Here is a 23,852-nt window from a genome sequence, read left to right as displayed (position 1 = left end):
GTTCATGTTCAGGGTCTGCAAAGGAAAAGGTGCTTAGCAGGGACAAGGAGGGCCCCAGGTGGGGAGCAGTGGCCAGACGTCAACTCTCACCCTCGGGTTCTCTCCCTTGGATTCCTGCTGTGCCTCCATCACACTCCTCCACCCCCAGAAGGCTGCTTCCTCTTTAGTTCTCTGGCCTCATCCTGGGCAAAAACTCCTCTTTTCTTGGTTCCTCTTATCCTAGCTAAGAAAGTCTGACGTTCACAACACAACAAAACAGAAAACATTACTATGTACTAAGGTAGAAGTAAGAGGAAATAATCACAAACAACACAGAAGCATAACAAGAGTGTTGTTTCTCGGGCACAAGTAGGTTTTTGATGCCAGCACTGTAGGGCTAGTCTGACTGCATTGGCTCAGCTCGGTGCTGCCTAGCTTCCTGCTTCCCCTCCCCACCCGTTTATTTAGTCAATAAACCCAAATTTTAGAGTAATACTTTGCTCTGTGCTGGGTAATCTGTGTTTTTATCACAAGTATGGAAATTGTACTTTGCCCTGGTTTCCACAGACACCTAAACATGTCTAAGTTGGCTGTTGCCTGGGCAACTGGCCGAGCTTTTGGCTGTGTGTGTGGTGAAGGCTCTGGTAGAGGCTGGGTGGAAGCACCAAGGCATCCTTATGGCTTCTCAACCAAGCTGGATGGTAACTACCAAGCCCCAGAGGCACACGCTTTTGGCTTCCCTTTGTCTTTTCCACGTTTCCTGTTTTATTTCCTGAGAAATCTCTGCCCAATTGCCCCAGCTTGGCAGGGTGTGGCATGTAATGGAATGGGGCTACTTTATTTCAGGACATGGACCTCTGGACCGTGAGGCATGATTCCTTAGCAGCCTTTAACCCCAGCTTTATTCTGGGTTGGACAGGTGCACATTGTTCCATCAAGTTTCTTCTGCTTCTTAGAACTGGGGCCGGTGACTGGAGTCCAGAGCTAGGCCTTGCCTGAGAGTCCCACAAAAAAAGGGCCTTGAAGTGGGGCCTGAGGTGATAGTCCTGGCCATGCGGAAGTCATGGAAAAAAAATAATCTGATTGGATAATTGGAGTGCTGCAGTATGCCTCCTTTTATGAAAACCGAGTGAAGTGGTTGGTATAGTACATTCCAGACTTTTTTTATCTTTTGGATTTCTTTCTTTCCTTCTTGCTCTTGCAGGTGTGGGTCTGAAGTTGCTTGATTGGGGGTGGGCTGGGCTGGGCTGTCTCATTGTCTCCCTTTATTTTTAAAAATTTATTTATTTATTTATTTTTGGCTGTGTTGGGTCTTTGTTGCTGTGCGCAGGCTTTCTCTAGTTGCAGTGAGTGGGGCTACTCTTCGTTGTGGTGCACGGGCTTCTCACTGCGGTGGTTTCTCTTGTTGTGGAGCACGGGCTCTAGGCGCGCAGGCTCGGTAGTTGTGGCTCGCGGGCTCTAGGGCGCAGGCTCAGTAGTTGTGGCGCACGGGCTTAGTTGCTCCGCGGCATGTGGAATCTTCCCGGACCAGGGCTCAAACCCGTGTCCCCTGCATTGGCAGGCGGATTCTTAACCACTGCGCCACCAGGGAAGTCCCTCATTGTCTCCCTTTAAAGTTCAGACAAGTCACCTTCCGTGAAGTTTTTTTTTTGCTCCAGAATTGGAGCAAATCTCCAGAATTGTTATTTTCGACTTGTGCTTTTTTGTCTGTAACTTCCAGTAGGAACTTACAGGTTCATGAAATTTAGAAATAGTTGAAAATAACATGCTCTCTTAACTAACAAGTAAAGAAGCAGGGGAAAAAAACCCCCCAAACCTTTAAATCCCTGCCTTACAGAAACTTAATGTTAGTGGTGTGATTGGAAGAGACGGAGGCCCACTCTCGAGAGGCGAACTCTGTCAGCAACCTACCCCCCACTGCACCCCGCCCCAGAACTCCTGGGGGGGTGGGTAAGAAGAGGGGGCTTTCCCTCCCTGGGGTAGGGGTAGAAGATTGCCAGTATCTACAGGGGCTGCAAAGGCTCCTGCTGTAGATGGGGGGCTGGCTTTTGGTCCCAGGTTGCTCTCCCCTGTAGGAGGGCCTTCTTGGAGCAGTGGGACAAGCGCTGCTGAGTTCTGGTTATGGGCCAGCCTGATGTTCTGTGCTGCAGGTGTTACGTGGCGAGTTTATCACGTCACGAGCTCTGCAGGCAGATTGCCTGGGCTTGAATCCCAGTTCTGCAATTTATGGTGGGTCCTTGGGCAAGTTACTGATCTCTCTGTGCCTCAGTTACCTCACCTCTAAAATGGGGATAATGATAGGATTGTTGTGAGGACTGGATGAATGGGTATGTGTCCTGTACTTGGTTGGGGCAGTGCTGCACTTTAAGAGCCCCATTTAGTGTAGCCATTGTGTGCCTCTGAGCCTCCCAACTGTCCTGCCACGTGACTCTTTGATTCTCACTTTACAGTTGAGAAAACAGGCTCACAGAAGCTTAATAACTCCTTAGACCCAGCTCTGCCTTAAGGTTCTCTCTTCAGTGCACTGGTGGTTCCCCACAGGGACCCTGGTTCTCCAGGATGCTAGGGGATGATTACAAAGGGATGGCTCACTCACAACTATACCCACCAGGCATACTTTGTAGGGGGATTTTTTTTTTTTTTTTTTTTTTTTTACTGCCCCTGTACACAAGCAAAGACACACAGACACACAAAACATTTATATGTTACTGTATAAAAATGATGGCTGTGCTTACGATGAATAAAATACCAATTCATTTTAAAGCTTGAATTTATTGTAGCCTTTTGTCACCTTGATTTCCTCAATCATTGAATGCGAAAAGTACTATCGTCTAGGGATCTAAGGACCTTGTTAATATTTAAAAAGGGTCCTTTTGGGGGAAGAATTCAGTAGATGTTTATTGTTGCCCTTTTCTTGCCCTGTATTTTTTTTTCAAATTTAAAAAAAAAAAATAAATTTATTTATTTTTGGCTGCATTGGGTCTTTGTTGTTGCACGCGGGCTTTCTTTAGTTGCGGGGAGCCGGGGCTACTCTTCGTTGCGGTGCACGGGCTCTAGGCACGTGGGCTTCAGTAGCCATGGCACGCAGGCTCTAGAGTGCAAGCTCAGTAGTTGTTTGCCCTGTATTTTAGTATATGTCTTTCTGTATGTCTGGCATCTGCATGCCTCCTCAAGGATCAGGGCATGTTGTGGAGATGGAGTCTCCATTGTGGCTGGGCCGAACTGTGAGCTGGAAGCAAGGTTGGGAGCTCAGAATCCATACCAGGTTCAAACAGGAGGAATATCCGAAGTCTCCATGGGAGCAAAGAAGGTAGTTACACCTGAGGTATCTTGAATTCTGCTGGATCCCTCGATTCTCTGAGGCACTGATTCTGGTTCACCCTCACTAGTGTCTCCTAGGGTGCCTTCCTGGGGCAGAGTGATACATATATATTTTTATTTTTATTTTTTATTTTTTCATATATATTTTTAATTTTAATTTTTTAAAAAATATTATTTTATTTTATTTTATTTTATTTTTGGCTGCATCAGGTCTTAATTGCAGCAGTGGGATCTTTCGTTGCAGCACGTGGGATCTTTCATTGCAGCACGCAGGCTTTTCTCTAGTTGTGGCTCGCTTGCTCAGTAATTGCAGCGCACGGGCTTAGTTGCCTCACGGCATGTGGGATCTTAGTTCCTTGACCAGGGATCGAACCTGCGTCCCCTGCATTGGAAGGCGGATTCTTAACCACTGGACCACCAAGGAAGTCCTTATATTTTTTAATTCAACAAATTCCTGCTCCTCTTTAACGTAAGGCTCTAGTTGCAAAGTACATTCCCGAATGCAAACCACAGACTTAAAGGCTGGGGCCTGCCCCTGGCTAAGCTGCCAATTGCATGGTGGCCAGCCCCTGAGAGGCCTTCTCTTTTCTAGGAAAGCTCTCCTCTTTGTTAGATTTTGCTCTGCAGTTTTACTTCCCTACTCACCTAACCTTGGTCATTGGTGTTCTGATATATGTGCTTGAAACTCAGCACTGTGTTTCTTGACCTTTATTTGGGTCTCAGATCTCCTTCAGAATTTCATGAAAACAGATTACATCCCCCCATCCCCCCCGCAAAATGGACACAAACATTTTTGCATTCACTTCTGACAGGTTCATAAATCCCCATTCATTTAATGAACAAATATTTGAATTTCTGTCATGTGCCAGACACAGTTCTAGGCACTGGGGTTACAGCAGAAACACAGTAGACCAAGACCATACATTCTAGTCGGGGGAGACAGAATATGGTTAGACAACTCGTGTCCCTCATGGAGGGAAGGTCAGCCTCGGTGGGCTGGAGCATCCAGGCCTCATCCTGCCTGCTTGGGGCTAGGCTCTTTGCCAACCTCCCAATTCACTTCCAACTTTCACCTTCCTGAACTGGTTTTTGACGTCACCATCATTATCGCATAGATTTTTAACGATTTAGTATTTATTGAGGCGTATTTTGTGCTAGGTACTCTACTTTTCCATGCATGATTACACTTATTCTTATGACAACTTTGTTTTGCAGGTGGAAAGCTGGCCTTAGAGAGGTTAAGTGACAGGCCTCATAGCTAGGAAGTGTGGTGCTTTTGATCAGTCTTCAGCTTAGGATTGTGGAATTCAGCAAGCCAGGCCTGAGGACATCATCAGAAATGGCAACAAAAATTAAGTGTGACCATTTTGTCCTGGACATGTCCATTCTCTGACTGGTTCCTTTAGCGGTCAGAAATTTTTCACCTGTCACATCAAATTGCCTTGCTCAAGGCTGGAAACATGAGTGGAACATGCTTTCAGGCCTCTACATGGTAGACGTTACAGACACTTGAAGTTACCAAATATATATATTTACTGTTAGCAAGATTGCATAATTCCGTCCTCAGTCCCAAATAACTGCCTTATGAGTGACATTTGAAATGCACATTATTTAGTACTTGGCTAAGGAGATTTATATGCACACTGTTTTTTCCACACCAGACAGTTATTTTCTTGTTTTAATTTTTAAGGCACTACCCAATGAACAGAATAACTTCCTGAAAAGTTGCTTTAAAAAACTTTGTATTCTCTGCAGAGGGTGGAATGAAACAGTATTAGTGACCTTGACTCAGCCCCTGACATAACAGAGTCATTATTCTGACTGGAGGTTTGCAAGCTGCCATCCCCCTGGCATTAACAGCTGTTAGTTCTTTAAATATTTACATTTAATAACTTTATATCTCTGCTTCCTTCTAAGGCTTGCTGCAACTTCATGTCAAACACAAAACTGCACCTTTGAAGTTATTTTGAAACGTGACTAAATGCCAGGGTGAAGTTTCTCTATAGCCATCTCACGTCATGGAGGAACACTTGGACTGTGGGTCTGGCTCAGTGCTAATTAAATGTTGCAGTGTCCAGCCGTCCTTCCTGGGCAGCTGGGTCCGGAGAAGCCCTGAGGCTCGGAGGGGGAAGTTGTCCCTTTGTTATGTGACCAAGGGGCGACTGTTGGAAGTCGAGTCCTGAGAGAGTCCGGGAGGCGTTCTAAATGGAGTTTCCAGTCTAAAAGGTGAGGCAGGGTTGGAGGAGTCTAGGTTTGAAGCCCAACCTGTAGGATTTCTGAGCAGGGTGGGTTGGAGAAGGCATCTGTTGTGGCTTCTTTCCCTGGCCTCCCCTTCTAGACCATAATTCCCTGTCCCAGTAACCCCTTACCCAGTTGCAAGACCCGTTTGGGCCTCTTCCCTGGCTGTGTCCCACTGGACCGGGTGGACCATGCCATCGTGTACATATGCTTCAGGTTGAGAGGTGGTCAAGTGGTGGCTGTGCGCAGGGCGTGTGTGTGTGGATGGGGCTTGGGTGTGCAGGCGGGGGTGTCCCCACAAGTGCACTGGGGGTCCTTGTGGAGCAGGGCACTCACTGCTCTGGATTCATTGTGTATCTGGCTTTTGGAAAGAGCAAAGTCCATACTTACTTATTGAGTGTGCTTGTCCCATGCCACCTCTGCTGCTCACGGTACCCTGCGGAGCTTGGAGGTGTCCCTCCCTGTCTCATAGCTGGGGCTTGGGGAGGTGGGTTCAACATCAGGCCTCCCCTGCTCAGCTGTTCTTAGCATTAAATCAACCACACCAGAGGAGGACCGCTTGCATTGTGCCATTTTACCCAAAGTCTCCTTCTAAGACTTGGCTGATTGAGGTCTTTTAGATTTTGTTAGCATTCTGGCACAGTATCAGAAGGATTCTAGTTTATATCATGGTCTTTTTTAGAGCTCATATTTTATTTTCATTTTATCCATGGACTTAAGCCTGGAAGATTCCCAGCGAACAGCTTTAACATTGTCATATATAACTTTTCTTTGCCTCAAAGCACAGATATTCTGGCTCGGGGGTAAATAGCTCTTCTAGAAACAAGTCAGTTCACTTCAGCAGCAGCAAAGCAGCGCTCCAGGAACCTTTCAGGGCACATTCTTCTTGTGACTTCTTGTCCTCCGGGAGGGGAGGGACACAGTGTCTTGGGTCGCTGCCCTAGCTGCAGTGTCCCACAGTACACGTGACTATCCCAGTGCGTTGGAGCTGGAGTGCCGTCCCTCCAGAAGTAGCTCCAGGTTGGAGATGGAGACAAGCGTGGGGACTGCCTGAGGACTGTGGAGTCTTCAGCGTGTCCGCAGCCCAGAGGGTCACAAGAGCTGGTCTGAAACCGTGTTCTCACAGTGTAGTTTTTATGTGTTAAGATTAGCAACTGCATTTTCTTGGGAAGGATTCTTTTAGTATAAGATGGTGACCTTTTATCTTTCAGTTTTTTTTTTGTTTTTTTTTTGGCTGTGTTGTGTCTTTGTTGCTGTGCGCGGGCTTTCTCTAGTTGTGTCGAGAGGGGGCTACTCTTCGTTGTGGTGTGCGGGCTTCTCATTGCGGTGGCTTCTCTTGCTGCGGAGCACTGACTTTAGGCGTGCGGGCTTCAGTAGTTGTGGCTCACGGGCTCTAGAGCGCAGGCTCAGTAGTTGTGGCGCACGGGCTTAGTTGCTCCGCGGCATGTGGGATCTTCCCAGACCAGGGCTCAAACCCGTGTCTCCTATATTGGCAGGCGGATTCTTAACCACTGCGCCACCAGGGAAGTCCTGTATTTTTTAGTTTTAAAATGTCTTTTCTTTTGGTGTTGTTGATATGAGCTGGTAGTTTTTTAAAGAGTATCCTTACTTAACAAAATAAAAAGTTAGCAGCCTTATGTAATTCTCCAAAATTCTAAACAGTTTTATTGAGTATAACTGACAGTAAGTTGCACATATTTAAAGTATACAGTTTGATAAGGTTTGACGTATGAACACACCTGTTAAACCATCACCACACTCAAGATAATGAACATATCTGTCACCCCCCAGAGTTTCCCTGAGCCACTTTATAGCTCCTCCCACCTGCCCCTCACTATACCCAGGCAACTGTTGGTCTGCTTTCTGTCACTGTAGATTAGTTTGCATTTTCTAGAATTTTATATAAATAGAATCATACAGTGTACACTTTTTTTTTTTAGTCTGGCTTCTTTCACTCAGCAAAATTATTTTGGGATTCATCCATGTTGTAGCGTATATCAGTGTTTCATTCTTTTTAATCCAGTGTATGGATATGCCACAGTTTGTTTATCCATTCACCTACTGATGGACATTTGGGCTGTTTGTAGTTTAGGGCTGTTACTAATAAAGCTGTTATGAACATTTGTGTACCAGTCTTTGTATAGACGTATGTTTTCATAGCTCTTGGGTAGATACTAGAGTCGTATGACTTGTTGATAATGGTGGTGTTGGTTTAACTTTTTAAGACACTGCCAAATTATTCTCTATTTCTAAAGTGCTGAACCATGTTACATTCTCACGAGCAGTGAGTGAGAATTCCAGTTCCTCCATGTCTTTGCTAATATTTGGTATGGTCATCTTTTTAATTTTTGCCATTTTAATAGGTCTGTAGTGGTGTCTCATTGTGGTTTTAATTTGCATGTCCCTAATGACCAGTGATGTTGAGCATCTTTTCAAGTGCTTGTTTGCTGTCTGTATATCTTCCTTGGTGAACTATCTATTCAAATCATTTGCCCATTTAAAAAATTGGGGGTTTTATTTTATTAATTAGCTTTGAGATTTCTTCATATATTCTGGATATAAGTCCTTATATATGATTTGCAAATATTTTCTCCCAGTCTGTAGCTTGTCTTCATTCTCTTGACGGTGTGTTTTGAAGAGCAGAAGTTTAAAAAATTTGATGAAGTCAGTTTGTTCTTCTATGGTTTGTGCATTTTTGGTTGGTGTCAAAACTAAAGTCTTTGCCTAACCAAGGTGACAAATGTTTTCTCGTAGAGATTTTATAGTTTTACATTTAGGTCTGTGATCCATTTTGAGTTATTTTTTGTGTATGGTGTAAGGTATGGATTGAAATTTAGTTTTTGCCTGTGGATGTCCAGTTGTTTCAGTACTATTTGTTGAAAAGTCCTCCAAATTTGAAGGGGGGGGGAAGTTTTTAGTTGGTGAAATCCAAAGGTTTGGGAATTGCGGTTCTAGGCACCCTGATTTCTCCCCTTTCATGACAGTTTCACGTAGCCTGGCTTTCTCTTTATTTCATGCATGTCTTGAGCCCCTTGATGGCAGAGGTGCTACCACTGGGCAGCATGTGAGTCAGGGGCTGGGTGATGCCTGCTGGGATCCCAGGCGGTCTCTTCCTCTACTCCGGACCTTCCAGATTCCTGGGCACAGAGCCTTGAAGGTCTTTCTGGTGGGTGGGTTCCGGGCAGTGTCTCATTTCCAGAGGTGACTGTGAGGGCCTGCCAGGTACAGAGAAGTGCAGGGACAATAAGCCTTCTGTGCCTGGATGGGTGGGGGTGTGCCCAGGCTGGGGATGTGGCTGCAGTTGAGGAAGGTGGGAGGGGCCGTTCTCTTCTGTGTGGGCTGGCAGCAGTGTGACCTGTCATCAGACTGAGAGAATGTGGCTCCACTCTGGGCTCCTGGTCCGCCTCAGCCCAGCTTTATGACTGTGTGTGCAGGGAATGGGTGTTCATTCTTCTTTTCTCTTCAGTCACAAAGGGGTCTGAGAGGCCTCCACCTTTGTACCACTACCCGGCAGCTTCACAGGGGGCAGTAAAATGTTTGTCCGCTTTTTACCCGTGTGCAGTTCTCTTGGCTCATATACTGCTGGTATTACTAGTACTAGCACTACTAGTACCATCACCAGCATCTAACAGCAATGGAGCTTTTCCTCTGCTCTAAACCCTTTACCTGTGTTACCCATATAGTCCTCACAGCAACCCTATAGGGTGGCTACAGCCCATTTTACAGATGAGGAAACTGAGACACAGAGAAGGCCAGGTGTGAGAAGTCTTTGGGCCATGCTTTCCATCATTCACTGTTGGAGGAGGGATTTTATTTAACATTTGTCATTAACTCTTATGAAACAAAATAGAAATAGTGGTTTATGGGGCTCTCTCTTCTAAGTCTTCATTTCCTTATCAGCAGTGGGGAGCAGTTGAACCAGATTAAAATTCTTCTTCTATTTTTTTTTTTTTTAATATTTACTTATTTATTTATTTACTTGGCTGCATCGGGTCTTAGTTGCGGCATGTGGGATCTTTGTTGCGGCACCTGGGCTTCTCTCTGGTTGTGGCGCACGGGCTCCAGAGTGTGTGGGCTCAGTAGTTGCAGCATACAGGCTCTCTAGTTGTGATGCGCGGGCTCTAGAGCATGCAGGCTTAGTTGCCGTGCGACATGTGGGATCTTAGTTCCCTGGCCAGGGGTCAAACCCGCGTCCCCTGCATTGGAAGGTGGATTCTCAACCACTGGACCACCAGGGAAGTCCCCAGATTAAAATTCTTTGGTGGCTCCCTGTTGCCATCACAGTAAAATCCAAACTTGTGATCTGGCCATTTCTTACCCCTTCAACCTTATCTTGCCACACTGAACTTTTGTGTTTTTCCCTTCTCACATGTGCTTTCCACAGACCCTGTTACATCTGCTGTAAATGCCCTTTCTTCCCATCTTTGCCTGCTGAACTCCTACTCATCCTTCAAAATTCAACTCTAGTTTCACCCCATTCTCCTTGACCTAAGGTATCCTGCCCCTGGGCCTACAGAGTGCAAGGTCCACACCTGTTCCAGTGCTTCTCATGTATGGTATGATTGACTACCTGCTGGTCTTCTTCCACTGGGCTAGGTGAGGTGGAGGGCAGGGACTGCCTTTTACCTTGGAATTCACAGTTCTTAGCTTTGTACTGGCATGTGACAGAAGGCAGACATTTGTGGGATGAACAAATGTGACATGAATAATATGAGGACCCTCAGTTCTCAGACCTGTTGCTTTGTAATATCATCTATGACTGCAGGCGCCCAGGGCAGCCTTCATGGGGAAAGTGATGTTGATGCATTTAAAAAGGATTATTGGGACTTCCCGGGTGGCGCAGTGGTTAAGAATCCACTTGCCAATGCAGGGGACATGGGTTTGATCCATCCCTGGTCCAGGAAGATCCCACATGCCGCGGAGCAACTAAGTCCTTGCTCCACAGCTGCTGAGCCCATGTGCCGCAACTACTGAAGCCCGCGCCTAGAACCCGTGCTCTGCAACAATAGAAGCCACCGCAATGAGAAGCCCACGCACCGCAACAAAGAGTAGCCCCCGCTCGCCCCAACTAGAGAAAGCCCTCGCGCAGCAACGAAGACCCAATGCAGCTAAAATTGATTAATTAATTAAAAAAAAAAACATTATTCAGTGATTCCTTTAAATCCTGAGTGAGACTTACATAGATCTTTTTATTTTCCCTCTATGAGAATGAGTTTTCTATTGTGTTAAAGAAAAATGCTATTTCTTTGACCATCTTTTAGATCATAAATTTAAATTTCTACATTTTTTCCCCAGATGCCTGTGATGCCATTGTAATTTTTATGGTAAGCTCAATAAATAATTTTAGAAAATGTTTCTTTGGAATGTTGGGGCCAGAATGGATTGCTTAGAATGGATCAAGTTTCGTTTGGTGTCTCTCTCTCTTTTTTTTTTTTTAATTTATTATTTATTTATTTTTGGCTGCGTTGGGTCTTCGTTGCTGCACACAGGCTTTCTCTAGTTGTGGTGAGTGGGGACTACTCTTCACTGCAGTGCGCAGGCTTCTCATTGCAGTGGCTTCTCTTGTTGTGGAGCTCTAGGCATGTGGGCTTCAGTAGGTGTGGCTCGCGGGCTCAGTAGTTGCGGCTCACTGGCTTAGTTGCTCCGCGGCATGTGGGATCTTCCCGGACAAGGGCTCAAACCCATGTGCCCTGCATTGACAGGCAGGTTCTTTTTTTTTTTTTTTAATTTTATTTATTTATTTATTTATTTATTTACTTATGGCTGGGTTGGGTCTTCGTTGTTGCGTGCGGGCTTTCTCTAGTTGCGGCGAGCGGGGGCTACTCTTCGTTGTGGTGTGCGGGCTTCTCATTGCGGTGGCTTCTATCGTTGCAGAGCACGGACTCTAGGCGTGCGGCCTTCAGTAGTTGTGACCTGCGGGCTCAGTAGTTGTGGCTCGCGAGCTCTAGAGCGCAGGCTGAGTAGTTGTGGTGCACGGGCTTAGCTGCTCTGCGGCACGTGGGATCTTCCTGGACCAGGGCTCAAACCCGTGTCCCCTGCATTGGCAGGCGGGTTCCTAGCCGCTGCACCACCAGGGAGGCCCGACAGGCAGATTCTTAACCACCGCGCCAACAGGGAAGTCCCGGTGTCTCTTTTTGAAGGAGAAAGAAGTTTGGCAAGAAATGCTAACTGAACTGTGTTTAGTACAGAGAGCTATTTAGAAGTGTTTTGCTGCATTTCACTGTAGTCCACATGCCTGTGACTATGTGTTTTTAGTCCTGAGCTGCTGTAGTTCAAGGAATTTTAGACTTTTGGCTGATGGATCCTGAGGCTGGACTCTCCTGGGTTGTTGAGATATGAACCTTTGAATTAAATTTCCAGTTCATTGCATAATGTATTTTTTGCTTTAATTACTAGGAGGCAGGATTAATCAATCTTACCCGTCTACTTTCACGTTGGTGTGTGTGTGGGGAGGAGGAGGAAGGAGGGGAAGGGGAAATAGAAGGTTGAGTTGTATCTTTATGAAAATGGGTTTAAGTTTTATTTGGTAGCTGTCCACTCCTGCTCTTGGCGCATGTCTGACTTCTGAACATGGTGCCAGTAGGGGTGTGTGCGGTCTTTCCTCCTGAGCTCAGAGTGGGTGGTCTTGAACCACTACGGTGGGTGGCCAGTGAGGTCCTTGAGGGGAAGAGTCAGCTGCGTTTAGGGGTGTTGTTTAGGGGCTTGAGATAGAATTCTCCTCTGTGGAGAGCTAACCAGCCTGAAAGATAACAGTAGGGATCAATGTTCCAGCCCCTACCATGTGGGAGGTACTTCACATACATTATATCCAGCCCTCACTGCAGGGGTTCAAGGCTAACACTGTTACCTCCTCTTTACACATAAAGGAAACAGGTTCAGAGAGGGAGCTAAGCTATTTGTTCAGTGTTACCAGCTAGGAGGTGCAGAGCCACGATTTGAAGGCAGGCCGGTCTTGGTCTTTACCTGTAGCACGGGGCTGGTAGGTGTATGGCACCCTTGGGCTCCTTGACACAGCCTCTCCTCTCAGCGTCCGGCCGCAGAGGGCAGTTAAGACAGCCTGGGATGTGAGCGTGTGGCCTCCGCTCACACACAGCTCTGCGTGGGGTTGTCAGTGGTTATGTCTGTCCTGTGTTCCTCTGAATGCTGTGATGTGCATGGCTCCGTCCCGGTCTGTGTTGGGGGGCAGAGATGTGGACACACCCCAGCCATGGGAAATGTCTCCTCTCATTAACCAAGCACGGAGGGGGTAGCAGACTCCACAGCTGTCAGAGTGGTGTGAGGGGAGAGAGCTGTGGGTGCAGCCGGAGATGGTAGTCAGGGGAGGCTTCGTGGAGACAGTGGAGATGTCTGTATCTCTGTGTGGTGTGGGTATGCATAATTTCCATACAGTAAAATTCGCTTGAGAAATTCAGGGACTTGGATATTATATAGGCATTGGCAATCAACAAAGGTTTTTAAGCAGAAGAGTAGGATAAGATCAGATCTGGGTTTCAGGAAAGTTTTCTGGAATGGCTAGAAAAGGGTAGAGTTTGGATGTAGAGAGGCAAATGTTTGTTGCAGTAACAGCTGCCCCTTCTTAGAGTCTTTGCACATGTGGTTCCTACTTCCTGGACTGTCCTTTGCCTGGATGGCTTCTTCTCATCCTTCTGGTTATAGCACCAAAGCCGCCTCCTCAGCGGGCTTTCCCTGACTGCTCAGTCTAAACTTGCTCCCTGTCCTGCTGTCTCTGTTGCATGTCTGAAGTCATCGTGCTCCCACATGGATCTCAGTGCGTGTTAAGTTACCTCCATCCCTCTCTATTAGACCATCACACAAGCAGCGGCCTGTCTGTCCCGTATTCTCTCCTCTCAGAACAGTGCGGGCCTTGCAAGGCCCTGATGAACGTGTGGTGTGAATGAGCAGTTGTGGTGTGAGATCTAAGATGTGGTGGGTTGGAGCTGGTCTGGTGGTAGCATGGCTGGAAAGGGGAGAGAGGCTCCAAGGTCCTTCTTTTTAATTTCGTTTAACCAGATTAATGCTGCCCTTGGCTTATACTTGTGGATGTTCCAGTTGGGTGGCCACTGCTTTTTCCTAAACAGCTGGAATGTTTGCCAGACTTGCCGACCACTTCTGTGGGCGAGCTTTGTGGCTTATGACAACGGCATCATTTTGTTTAGTTTGGATGGCTTTTCCTTTCCCGTTGAGCAAGTTTTCTTTTGCTAGCTATCATTGCCCTCTTTTAAGTCTCCAGTGTAGCTCCTGGTCTCCGTTTTCATGTTTCTCCCCTGTCTAATGCTTGTTTTTTCTGTATTAATTCTGAGGAAAGGGAAATCAACTTGGAGTTGCCTGACCAGATAATGTAGAACATTTTGAAATTAAAATTCGAGCTTCCTGATTCTGGACTTTTGCGGTGTGCCAGACCCTGAGGCTCAGTCAAGATGACCTTGATGTGTCCTTTGTGCTGGTGGTGTGGGGGTGAGGATGGGTGGCTGGTGGCTCCATATGAACCCATAATGGACATCAACCCTGCAGTCGGCGCGGGGAGGGCACGGTGGGGTGGAGGTGGGTGGAGTGGCTCCAAGTGGAGATAGGGCTGTAGAGTCCGGGGTGAGGATGTGGGTGTACTCAGTGATTTCTGGGTGGGGATAGGGTGGGGAGCACTTGTCAGATTTCAAGGTCTTTTTCAGACTTCACCCCTTCATTCAGAATATGATGTGGTGTAGAGGCACCACAGGTTAAAACCACCTGAAGCTGGAAGACAGACGTGTGAGTGTGTGTTTGGGGTGTGGAGTGCGAGGCTGGGGCTGTTCTTTGTGCTGTTCTCTTTATGTTAGCAAGTGTTTCAAAACCAGGTAGGCCCTTCTGAGGGGTTGGCTGAGGACTGGTTCATGTGGTCAGATGGGGGTGCTGGTTAGTAAAGGGTAACCTTGCTGAGCCCTGGAACTGGGTCTGGGTGTGGAAGGAAGTGAAGCCAGGGGTGTGTAGAGCCTGGGACCACCATGGAGCCTCCAAGCATGCCCATGTGCTGGCCCCAGGGGGCAGAGTGTGGAGCCCATCAGGAGCAGCCCTGGGAGGAGCCAGCCAGTCTCTGGGGGTGAGCACCCCGCCCTGAGAGGTGTGCAGCTGAAGGAGAGGGTCTCTCTCTGGTCGCACCATCCCTGCACACTTCCTGATTTCATTCTTTATAGGGAGCATCCGGCTTTCCTGACCTTTGGTTATCAAACAGAAGAAACAAACCAATATGTATCCATCTCTAGGGTTTAATTTAGAATAAGGAAAATTAAGTATTGGCCTCATTTCTGTTTTCCAACCACTGTCCCCGCCCCACCCCGCTTTTTTTGGGCAAGCACTTGCCTCTTTTGGTGTAGTCACAACAGCTTGACTGCAAGATCTCATCGTTATTAAATTGGTGGCATTGTTGGTGAGCCAAGGGGAGGAGGAGACCTCTGTCTCCGTAAGGGGGAGGTGTTCAACACTTCCCCAGGCTAAGTTAATCTTGTAATGGTCAAATAGGCCAAAGCTTTGTAATCTTTTGGCACAGGTAAGGTAAGAGAAATTTAATTTCCATTTTCTTCCGGTTTGCTTTGCTCCTTATTCCCAGATGTCCTGAAGCACTGACTAAAGGGAGTGTTTTTTCAACTTGGAGCCATCTCTGCATCAGGTGTAGCTAACCAGCTGTCCTGGGTCAGGCACAAAAGCTCATAGGCATCATGCTTTTGTCCCTGGCAGGTGGGTTTTCACATTATCTCCAGGCTCAATTTGGGGAGGTGGATGAGTGCCAGGTGGGAGCAAAGTTTTGTTTTTGTTTTTATACAGCAGGTCCTTATTAGTTATCCATTTGGGAGCAAAGTTTTATTAGGTTAACATATCAACATCAGAGTACCTTCAGGGAAACCTGAGGCTTTTTCTTTTCTCCCTTCCTTCCCTCCTTCCTTCCTTCCTCCCTCCCTCCCTTCCTTCCTCCCTTTCTCCCTCCCTTCCTGCCTGTTTCTCTTTCTCTCTTCCTTTCTTTCTCGCTTCCTCTCTTTCTCTCTCTCTCTCCCCCTCTCCCTCCCCCCCTCCCCCTCCCTCCCTTTCTCCCTCCCCCTCCCCCCCCCCCCTCCCCTCCCTCCCTCTCCCTCCTTTCTCTCCCTCTCCCTCTCTCCCCCTCCCCTCTCCCCTCCCCCCTCCCCCTCCCCCCCCCCCCCCCCCACCCCCACCCCCTCCCCCTCCCCCACCCCCTCCCCCTCCCCCTCCCCCTCCCCCTAACCCTCCCCATCCCCCTCCCCCTCCCCCTCCCCCTCCCCCTCCCCCCTCCCCTCCCCTCCCCTCCCCCCCCCCCCCCCCCTCCCCCCCCCCCCCCCCCCCTCCCATCCCCTCCCCCCTCCCCTCCCCCCACCCCTCTCCCTTCCCCCCTCTCCCCTCCCATCCCCTCTCCCCTCCCCTCCCCCCTCCCCTCCCCCTCCCCCTCCCCCCCTCCCCTCCCCCTCCCCTCCCCCTCCCCTCCCCCCTCCCCTCCCCCCCTCCTCTCTTTCTTTTGTGCTGGGTCTCACCTGCTCCTTAGTTGCAGCATGCATGTGGGATCTAGTTCCCTGACCAGGGATTGAACCCGGGCCCCCTGCGTTGGGAGCATGGAGTCTTAACCACTGCGCCACCAGGGAAGTCCCTTCTTTTATTTATTTTTATTTATTTCATTTCATTTCATTTCCTTTTTTGGCCACGCCACGCGGCTTGTGGGATCCTAGTTCCCGGACCAGGGAACGAACCCAGGCCCACAGCAGTGAAAGTGCCAAGTCCTAACCCCTGGACAGCCAGGGAATTCCTTGGGGCTTTTTCTTTTAGACTGGAAATTGAGAATTCTGAATTAGATACTTTTTATTAATTTGTCCTGGTCTTTAAGTGAATTATATAGCTGTTCTATTTTCACTGATGGCAAGGAAGAATGTTTTTAATGCCATGCTAAGTGTGGTGCCTCATAGCCTGTGCACAACTCCTTCAGCTGAGTCTTATACTAGTTTATTTTACATGAGGCAGTGCTGTCCCCAGTACTTGATATGACCCCTGACCAGTGGTAGCTTAGCATTTGTCTCATGGGACTGAGACTGGCCAGTAGTCAGCTAACTGAAGAAGTTAGGTAAAGCAAGAATCATTAAAAAAATACATAGTTTAGGCATGTTATTTCTAACTTTAAAAAAAGATTATATTTCATGTGCCAATCTTTCATTGACCTTTTACTTTGAATTTGCTGATCAGACTTGTCAGTTGTTTTCTTACATAAACTACGCCTATAATTTATTGTTTGATACTTGGTTTTTGCCTGAAGAGGATTGAGAACTTGGATATGTAAAGCAACCTGAGTTGCTAAATCCTAGATTTTACAAATTTTCACCCAGTCCACTTATCTTACCTGTCTTACCCACACCTATGATTTAGTTAGGGTTTTTAAAGTTTTTAAAAATCTTAGCAACTGTACACTTATTTCATAGGCTTATATAGTTGTGTGTATGTATGTGTATATGTATGTATATATATATACATTCACATATACACATCCATATATATTTATAAGTACATATGCATTTATTTATTTAAGATTTAATTTTATTTATTTTTGGCTGTGTTGGGTCTTTGTTGCTGCACGCGGGCTTTCTCTTGTTGCGGTGAGCGGGGGCTACTCTTTGTTGCGGTGCACGGGCTTCTCATTGCGGTGGCTTCTCTTGTTGCGGAGCATGGGCTCTAGGTGCGCGGGCTTCAGTAGCTGTGGCACGCAGGCTCTAGAGTGCAGGCTCAGTAGCTGTGGTGCACGGCCTTAGTTGCTCCGCGGCACGTGGGATCCTCCCGGACCAGGGCTCAAACCCATGTCCCCTGCATTGGCAGGCGGATTCTTATCCACTGTGCCACCAGAGCAGTCCCTGCAATTTATATGTACAATTGACATAAACAGGTTTGGGGACAAACACTTGTTTAGCACACTGGGCAACATGCGGTTCTGTTTGTCACATGTGGCCATAATGCCAAGGGGGTCTTTTAGTAAATTAGACAGGGATTCTGCTCTTAGGAAGCTTCCAGCCTGGTGGGGACAATTTCTGTATTTCAGAATCTGTAACACAAGTTAAAAAGCGGCAGATGCCTTCAGAGACAGCATGTACTCCCAGCAGGAAGGGATCAGAGAATTCAAGGAGAAGCAGGTATTTGACCTGGGCCATTCATTTCTTTCTGTCTTTAGTTGAATATTTTTCTGTTAGTAGAGATATAAACAGATGTAACTGTCACTGGGCCTTAGGCAGTGGTAAGAACATCTGAAGGCTTTTGAGGTTTCTTTGTCTATCCTTTGTAGAAGCACTTGCTATTTCTCCTAAGTGACAAAGCTTCATAATACCCCTGTTGTTGGGGGTTCCTCAAGAGGGATGGTGTTCCTTTCAGTCAGGAAACAATGTACTGGTCACAGTTCTGTGGTGCTAAGCTAACCTGAGCATAAAAGCACTTCCTTGGGAGACGTTGGGTAAGGTAGCTTCACAGACCCAGAGGGACCCTGCAGAGGAGCTGGGGAGGAGATTGTTTCCAGGGGGTGGGGGATTCCTCAAAGCCCAGTTGGAATGTTGTTGCCAGAAGGAGGAGGAATGGGTGCTGGACAAAGAGCAGCCTGTTGGGAAACGCTTTGTAGAGTGCCCATGAAATGGATAACACATTAACCAAAGGCCAGGATGCATCCTGATAGCAAATGCACTTTTGTATTATCTCCAGTGAGTCCACCTGAGCTTCTAGAGGCAAAAAAACATAGCACATCACCCATAGGAGCTCAAGAAATATGTGATTCTTATGAATTCAAGAAATGTTGCCAGACTGCCTCCCGAAACTTACTGCCCGCATGAGCATAGCAGCCTTCCTGAGTTCTGCCCTGTGTGGGTGGGTGAACTCAAGTGAGGAGAAACGGTATCATCTGGAGTGAAGAGCCCAGCTTTGCGGTCAGTCAGCCGGACAGAGGGTGGACTCTTGGCTCTGCCGCCAACTTGATGTGGACCTTGTGCTCTTCTTTGTTGTGTGCAATGACAGCTGTTTGCAATATTCTTTATTAGATTTCTCAAAGTTACAGGTTATTGTATTTTTTGCTATATGCTCATGCCAAGCGAAACAAAAAAGATGTATGCACAGCAAGATGGTAATAAACCTCCAACACCAACAGTCTGAGATGAAAGAGCGTTGACCACTTCAGTGTAGCAGAGCCTTCACAACTTCCTCCAGGCTCTCACAAACATCAGTGTGTGTTTTAATAAAAGGAGTAATACTGTAGGCATCACTCAGCAACTTGCTGTTTTCACCTCCCTTTAGCTTTTACGCTCCTGATTTTAAGCTCTCTCAGAACAAAGATCTAACAAAGTGCTCTGCATGTGGTAGGTGTTTATTGTTGAGTGAATGAATGAATGCTATACTCTGGGTATCTCTCCAGGTCAGTAGTTTCTGGAAGTTAGGCCAGATTGAATAGCTTCAGCCTTTTTGTAGGACATACACCAACAGTGTATGAGGACACCATTTACTGGGCATTTCCACCAGCACTAGATGTTTTTTTTCCTAATGTGATGGGTAAAATTCATATCCCATTGTTTTTATTTGGTTTTTTTTTTTGACCAGGGATCAAATCTGGCCGGGCAGTGAAAGCGCCAAGTCCTAACCACTGGACTGCCAGGGAGTTCCCTCCCATTGTTATTTTAATTTATATTTTCCTGAGTACTAGTGAAGTTGAGCATCACTTCACATGTTTATTGGCCATTAGTATTTCTTCTTCTTGTGTGAATTCTATGTACATGCTTTTTGTCGTCCCCCCCGCCAACCCCCACCCCGGCATTGAATTGTTTTTCTTTTCAGTTTTTAGGAGGTTTTGTATATTGGGCTATAAATCCTTTGTTGTTAGTATTGCAGATACAACAATCCCCCTGGCTACTGTTTCTATGATTTGTTTTTCCTTTGTTTAGATGTCTTTTTCCATAAAATTTGAAGATTTTTATGTAGTCAAATATGCTTATCTCTTTATAGTGTTTAGGTTTCCTATTTCCTGTTCCATCTATTATCTAGAGAAAGCTATAGACCAATTTCCTATGTGTGTGTGCATATATATGTTTATATATATATATCTGCAACATTTCTAAATATGTTTCTAAGTAAAACAATAACTTGAATACAGTAGTGTAGTAAAAGATTAATTCTCCATGACCAAGCAAGGTTTATTCCAGAAGTACAAGGGTAGCCTCATGTGAGGAATTGTGTCAGCTGGAGAAAGCTGTGGCCCAGGGCTTAGAGCATATAGTGTATCACAGTCCTGCCATGTACTAACTCTGACTTTGGCCAAATTGTTTAATCTCCCTGAGCTTCAATCTCCTCATCTGTAAAATTAGCAGGACAAGAAGAGTGCCATCGTACAGAGTTGGTGTCAGGACTAAATGGGATATTACATGTAAAGTGGTTAGAGCAGGGCTTGGTGCATAGTAAGTGCTCAATTAAATGTCATGCATAACAATTCACTTCACAAAAAGAAAACCTACGTTGACTAAATCAGCAGATGGTTGGAAGGCATATAATAAAATTCTGCAGCTAATCCTAATAAAAATCTTAAGAAAAGTGGTCATAGAGCGAGTACAGAAATACTTACCAGAACTCAGCAGTGAGCACGTTAAGTGGCCATTTAATTAAACTCTAGGCATGACGGGGAGGCCTGCATGCAGCACTCTTCCCTCACATCTATGAATCCCCAGATGATCCTGTGGACTTGGCAGGCTTGTGGAGAGAGGGGCCAGAGGAGCCGCTGTGGCAGTGTCTGTCCAGCCTGAGCTGGCCCTGTGTTTCTCTTCTGTCTGGAGCACATGACCACCTGTCCCTAAGGCCTGCCCTTCCCATTGCACCGTGGGTGTGGCTTCTGCCCTCACCCTGCAGGAACCAGGAATAAATCCCTGGGGTCAAGGGGGGAAGAGGATTGCAGAAAGTAACAAGCCACCTCTAAATGGCCAGGGGAGCAGTTTTGTTGTAGTAGTAGGAGCACTGGGAACCAAGTATGACATCTAGGGCACCGAGGGTCAGCAGCAGGTGGCTTAGCCTCGCAGGTGCACATGGTTCTGTTTTCTCTCTGCAAGGAATTAGCCCAGTCGTAATTTCTAACCTTCCCCTTCCTCTTCCGCATGCAAAATAAGTGGACCAATGTTCTCAACATGAGAGAGGGAGGGAAGGCCTGAATGATCTGAACCCTGGAGGGGTACAGGTCAGATTAGACCTTCCAGACTGGCCTGGAAAGCCTTGGTGGGAGGGGCGGGTCTCAGCATTGGTCTGATTTTGGCCTGGCATTTGTTGAACACCTGTGTTTTTTTCCTTGGGTCTTTCTTGTAGCACTTTTCTTTTTTGCCTCTAGTTTAGAAATGCTTTATTAGCTTAAAATTTATGTAAACAATCGGTGATGGATATGTAAGTTTCGAAGCATAATTATAAAAACCTCAAAACCAGCCTCCCAGCTTGAAACCATTGTGCACCACAGGGAGGCTCTTGGTTGGGGCTTCCTGCCAGGGGCAAAGGTATTCCAGGATATTTGATCATTCTCTTGCTTTTTTAAAACAGAGAACACTTACACACATATATATGTGTCTATAAATAATATATTCAGTTTTTATGAGCTGTATCAAAAGGGAATCAAGTAATCTGCGAATTTCATTTTTACTACTGAATAATATTCCACCGTGTATATTGTATTAGGGTTCTCCAGAGAAAGAGAAGCGATAGGATCTATATATGTACAGAAAGAGATTTATTTTGAGGAATTGGCTCACGTGATTATGGAGACTAGCAAACTCAACTCAGCACAGGCTCGAGCCCAGGAGAGCCGGTAGTGCAGTTCCAGTTCCCTGCAAAGGCTGGCAGCCTAGGGACCCGGGAGAGTTGATGGTGCAAATGAAGACTGAAGGCTGACAGGTGGAGAATTCCCTCTTACTTGGGGAGGGTTGGCTTTTTGGTTCTGTCCAGGCCTTCAAGTGATTGGATTGGGGCTCGCCAACATTTTGGAGGGCAATCTATTTTACCAATTAAAATGTTAATCTTATCAGAAAACACCCTTGCAGAAACACCCAGAATAATGTTTGATGAAGTATCTGGGTATTTCGTGACACGTAAACTTAACCATCACATGCATAGACCACAATTTATCATCCTCCTGTCAGCAGATATTGCGTTGCTTCCATTTTTTTTGACCAGTAGGAGTACTGTGGTTATGAACCTTCTTTGTACAGGTCTCCTGGCGCACTCATTTCTCTAAGGTTTATATAGGAGTAGACTTGCGGCCTCTGGGGTCGAGTGTGCTCAGCATTTGTAACAGGTCCGGAGGATATGGTGCGCGCATCAGATGCCGCGCTAGCCGGGGGACGTGCTGACTTTCCCTGACTGTGTTCCAGGCTTTGGCACAGACTCCGCAAAGGTCAGCTGCTTCCGTAGAGCAGACACGCTTGCTCCACCTGGCTACCTTGTGTTGGTCTGGGATGGAGAGAGAAAGAAAAGGGGTGGGAGGGGCTGGTCTTTTTACAGTCGAGGAAACTGAGACTCAGAGTGAAATCACTTTGTGAGGCCACAGCCGGTAGGTTGTGAGCTGGGATTTGTTCTAGGCTTCGAGTTGAGGTGCACTTCTATTCCTGAGTCTTGGCATTCACACCTGAGCTGTACATGCCCAAGGGCGAAGCTGCCATTTCTCTCATGGATTTTTTTTTTTTTTCCTTTCTTCTTTTGGTATATGCTGTGCCCCTAGGTACTAAGCCCTGTCCTAGGTGCCAAGGAAACGAGGGCAGTGAGACAGGATGGGGAAGGGAGGAGGGGGGGACAGGCACAGGCCTAAGATTGGATGGAGTACAACAACCTGCTTCCACAGCAGCTCAGAGAGGGGAACACCCATCCCACCGGCTATCTGGGGAAGGGGACCACGCCTGGCACTGGTGCGGGGCTTGTCAAACCTGCTGGATCCACAGGCCGTGTGGCCTGAGAGCTTTCCCATGAACTGTGCAAAACTGACAAATGTGTAAAGAGTCCAAGGCGTATTTGGAAAGTTTCTAGTTTAAGAAAACATTAAAAAAATGAATGGGGGAAGCACATGTAGCCTTTTTCTTAATGTGACGTTAAAGGGTGAAGCCTCAGTGGAGGGCTGTTGAGCAGTGACAGTCTTGGCCAGATTCCTAGTTGCATACTTCAGGGCACTGGGGGAGTTTTGACTTGCATTTTGTAAGACGCTCTTCAATTACTGGATAAGCAGAAATAATGAAGTTGCTGAGGAGGGATTGCCTCATCGATGAGAAACATGGCAGATTGTGTTCATTTTCAAATTGTTATGGAGAACAAGTACAACTTTTTTAGATTGTCATCTTATTTTAAGATTATTTTTAAAACATCAGTGCTGGTTTCCTCTCTTTGTCTTTCAGTAATTTTGTTGCAGGGCATTTTGGGCAGGAATATTTCATATAAGTTCTTATTTGGGCTGACATTCAAGCGCAAGACACGTTTGCTTCTGCGCGAAGGCAGACATCCGGCTGCTCTGCCACGGGTGTTTACTTTTGCATTGCTCCCAGCCACAAAAGTCATCTTAAATCTGCTTCAGAATGAATGAAATCCCCACATGCTGTTCTTAGTTTGAAAATCCAGTCTGTACTTTCATTCCTAGAATTGTGTCCTGTTTCAAATGGAGGATGGTGCTGTTATAAAGAAGCACGTACAAAGCTATGTAGAAGCACGAGTGAGCGCTCGTAGGCTCGGTTGTTCCACGCGTGGTCTCCAGGTCAGAGAGACTGAAGGTAGGGTGCTGCCGCTGCTGCTGCGTCCAGCCCCTCCCTTGTTCAGGGCTGCAGCTTCAGGTCTTCTGGTGCACAGTTCTGATCACAGGTCATCTTTGCTCTAGATAAACTACTATTTTTTTAAAATGAATTATTATGTAGTGGCTTGTAATACTGCCTCCTTTTATTGCTTTCAGCTTAGTGGTAACCTGCAGCCCCTCAGAGATTGCTGAGTGAATGAAGAGAGGTGCTGGTGCTGTGAGGGTGGGCTCGGGGGGAGAGGACTGGGGGGAGGCTGGGGGCAGCTTAGGGTGGTACAAGGAGACTGGGTTGGCGCCTGACCAGCACTGCTCTGGGTGGGGCGGGAGACCAGTCAGGGGCAGCCTCAAGGTTAGGAAGTCACTTCTGGCTGTCAGCCCAGTTCATTATCACAGTCACAGGTTCCCCAGTGGTGTGCTGCCACCAATCACCTGGTGTGGCCGAGGGCCCTGCCTTCATTTCAAGGTGCTTACTTTCTTTGAGACTTCTTAACAAATTGCTTTGTTTCTTTAGGTTTCATCTTCCCAGGCTGAA

The 23,852-nt window shown here is 46.9% G+C and overlaps 1 protein-coding gene across 5 annotated transcripts in view; it reads left to right on the top strand.

Annotated features, from left to right (window-relative positions):
• PACSIN2 (protein kinase C and casein kinase substrate in neurons 2) overlaps positions 1-23,852 on the top strand; it is a 136,690-nt gene that overhangs the window by 10,671 nt on the left and 102,167 nt on the right. Inside the window, exon 2 of one of the 5 annotated variants that reach the window (XM_036864610.1) lies at positions 17,594-17,684. The exons of the other annotated variants lie outside the window; for them this stretch is intronic. The gene's annotated coding sequence lies outside the window, so the exon portion shown is untranslated. The remainder of the gene's footprint in view (positions 1-17,593; positions 17,685-23,852) is intronic. 5 annotated transcript variants of the gene reach the window in all.

The sequence above is a fragment of the Balaenoptera musculus genome, chromosome 10, assembly GCF_009873245.2.
Source record: "Balaenoptera musculus isolate JJ_BM4_2016_0621 chromosome 10, mBalMus1.pri.v3, whole genome shotgun sequence".
NCBI lineage: Eukaryota > Metazoa > Chordata > Mammalia > Artiodactyla > Balaenopteridae > Balaenoptera > Balaenoptera musculus.
Note: the sequence above shows the minus strand (reverse complement) of the source record. Positions and strands in the feature narration are given on the sequence as shown.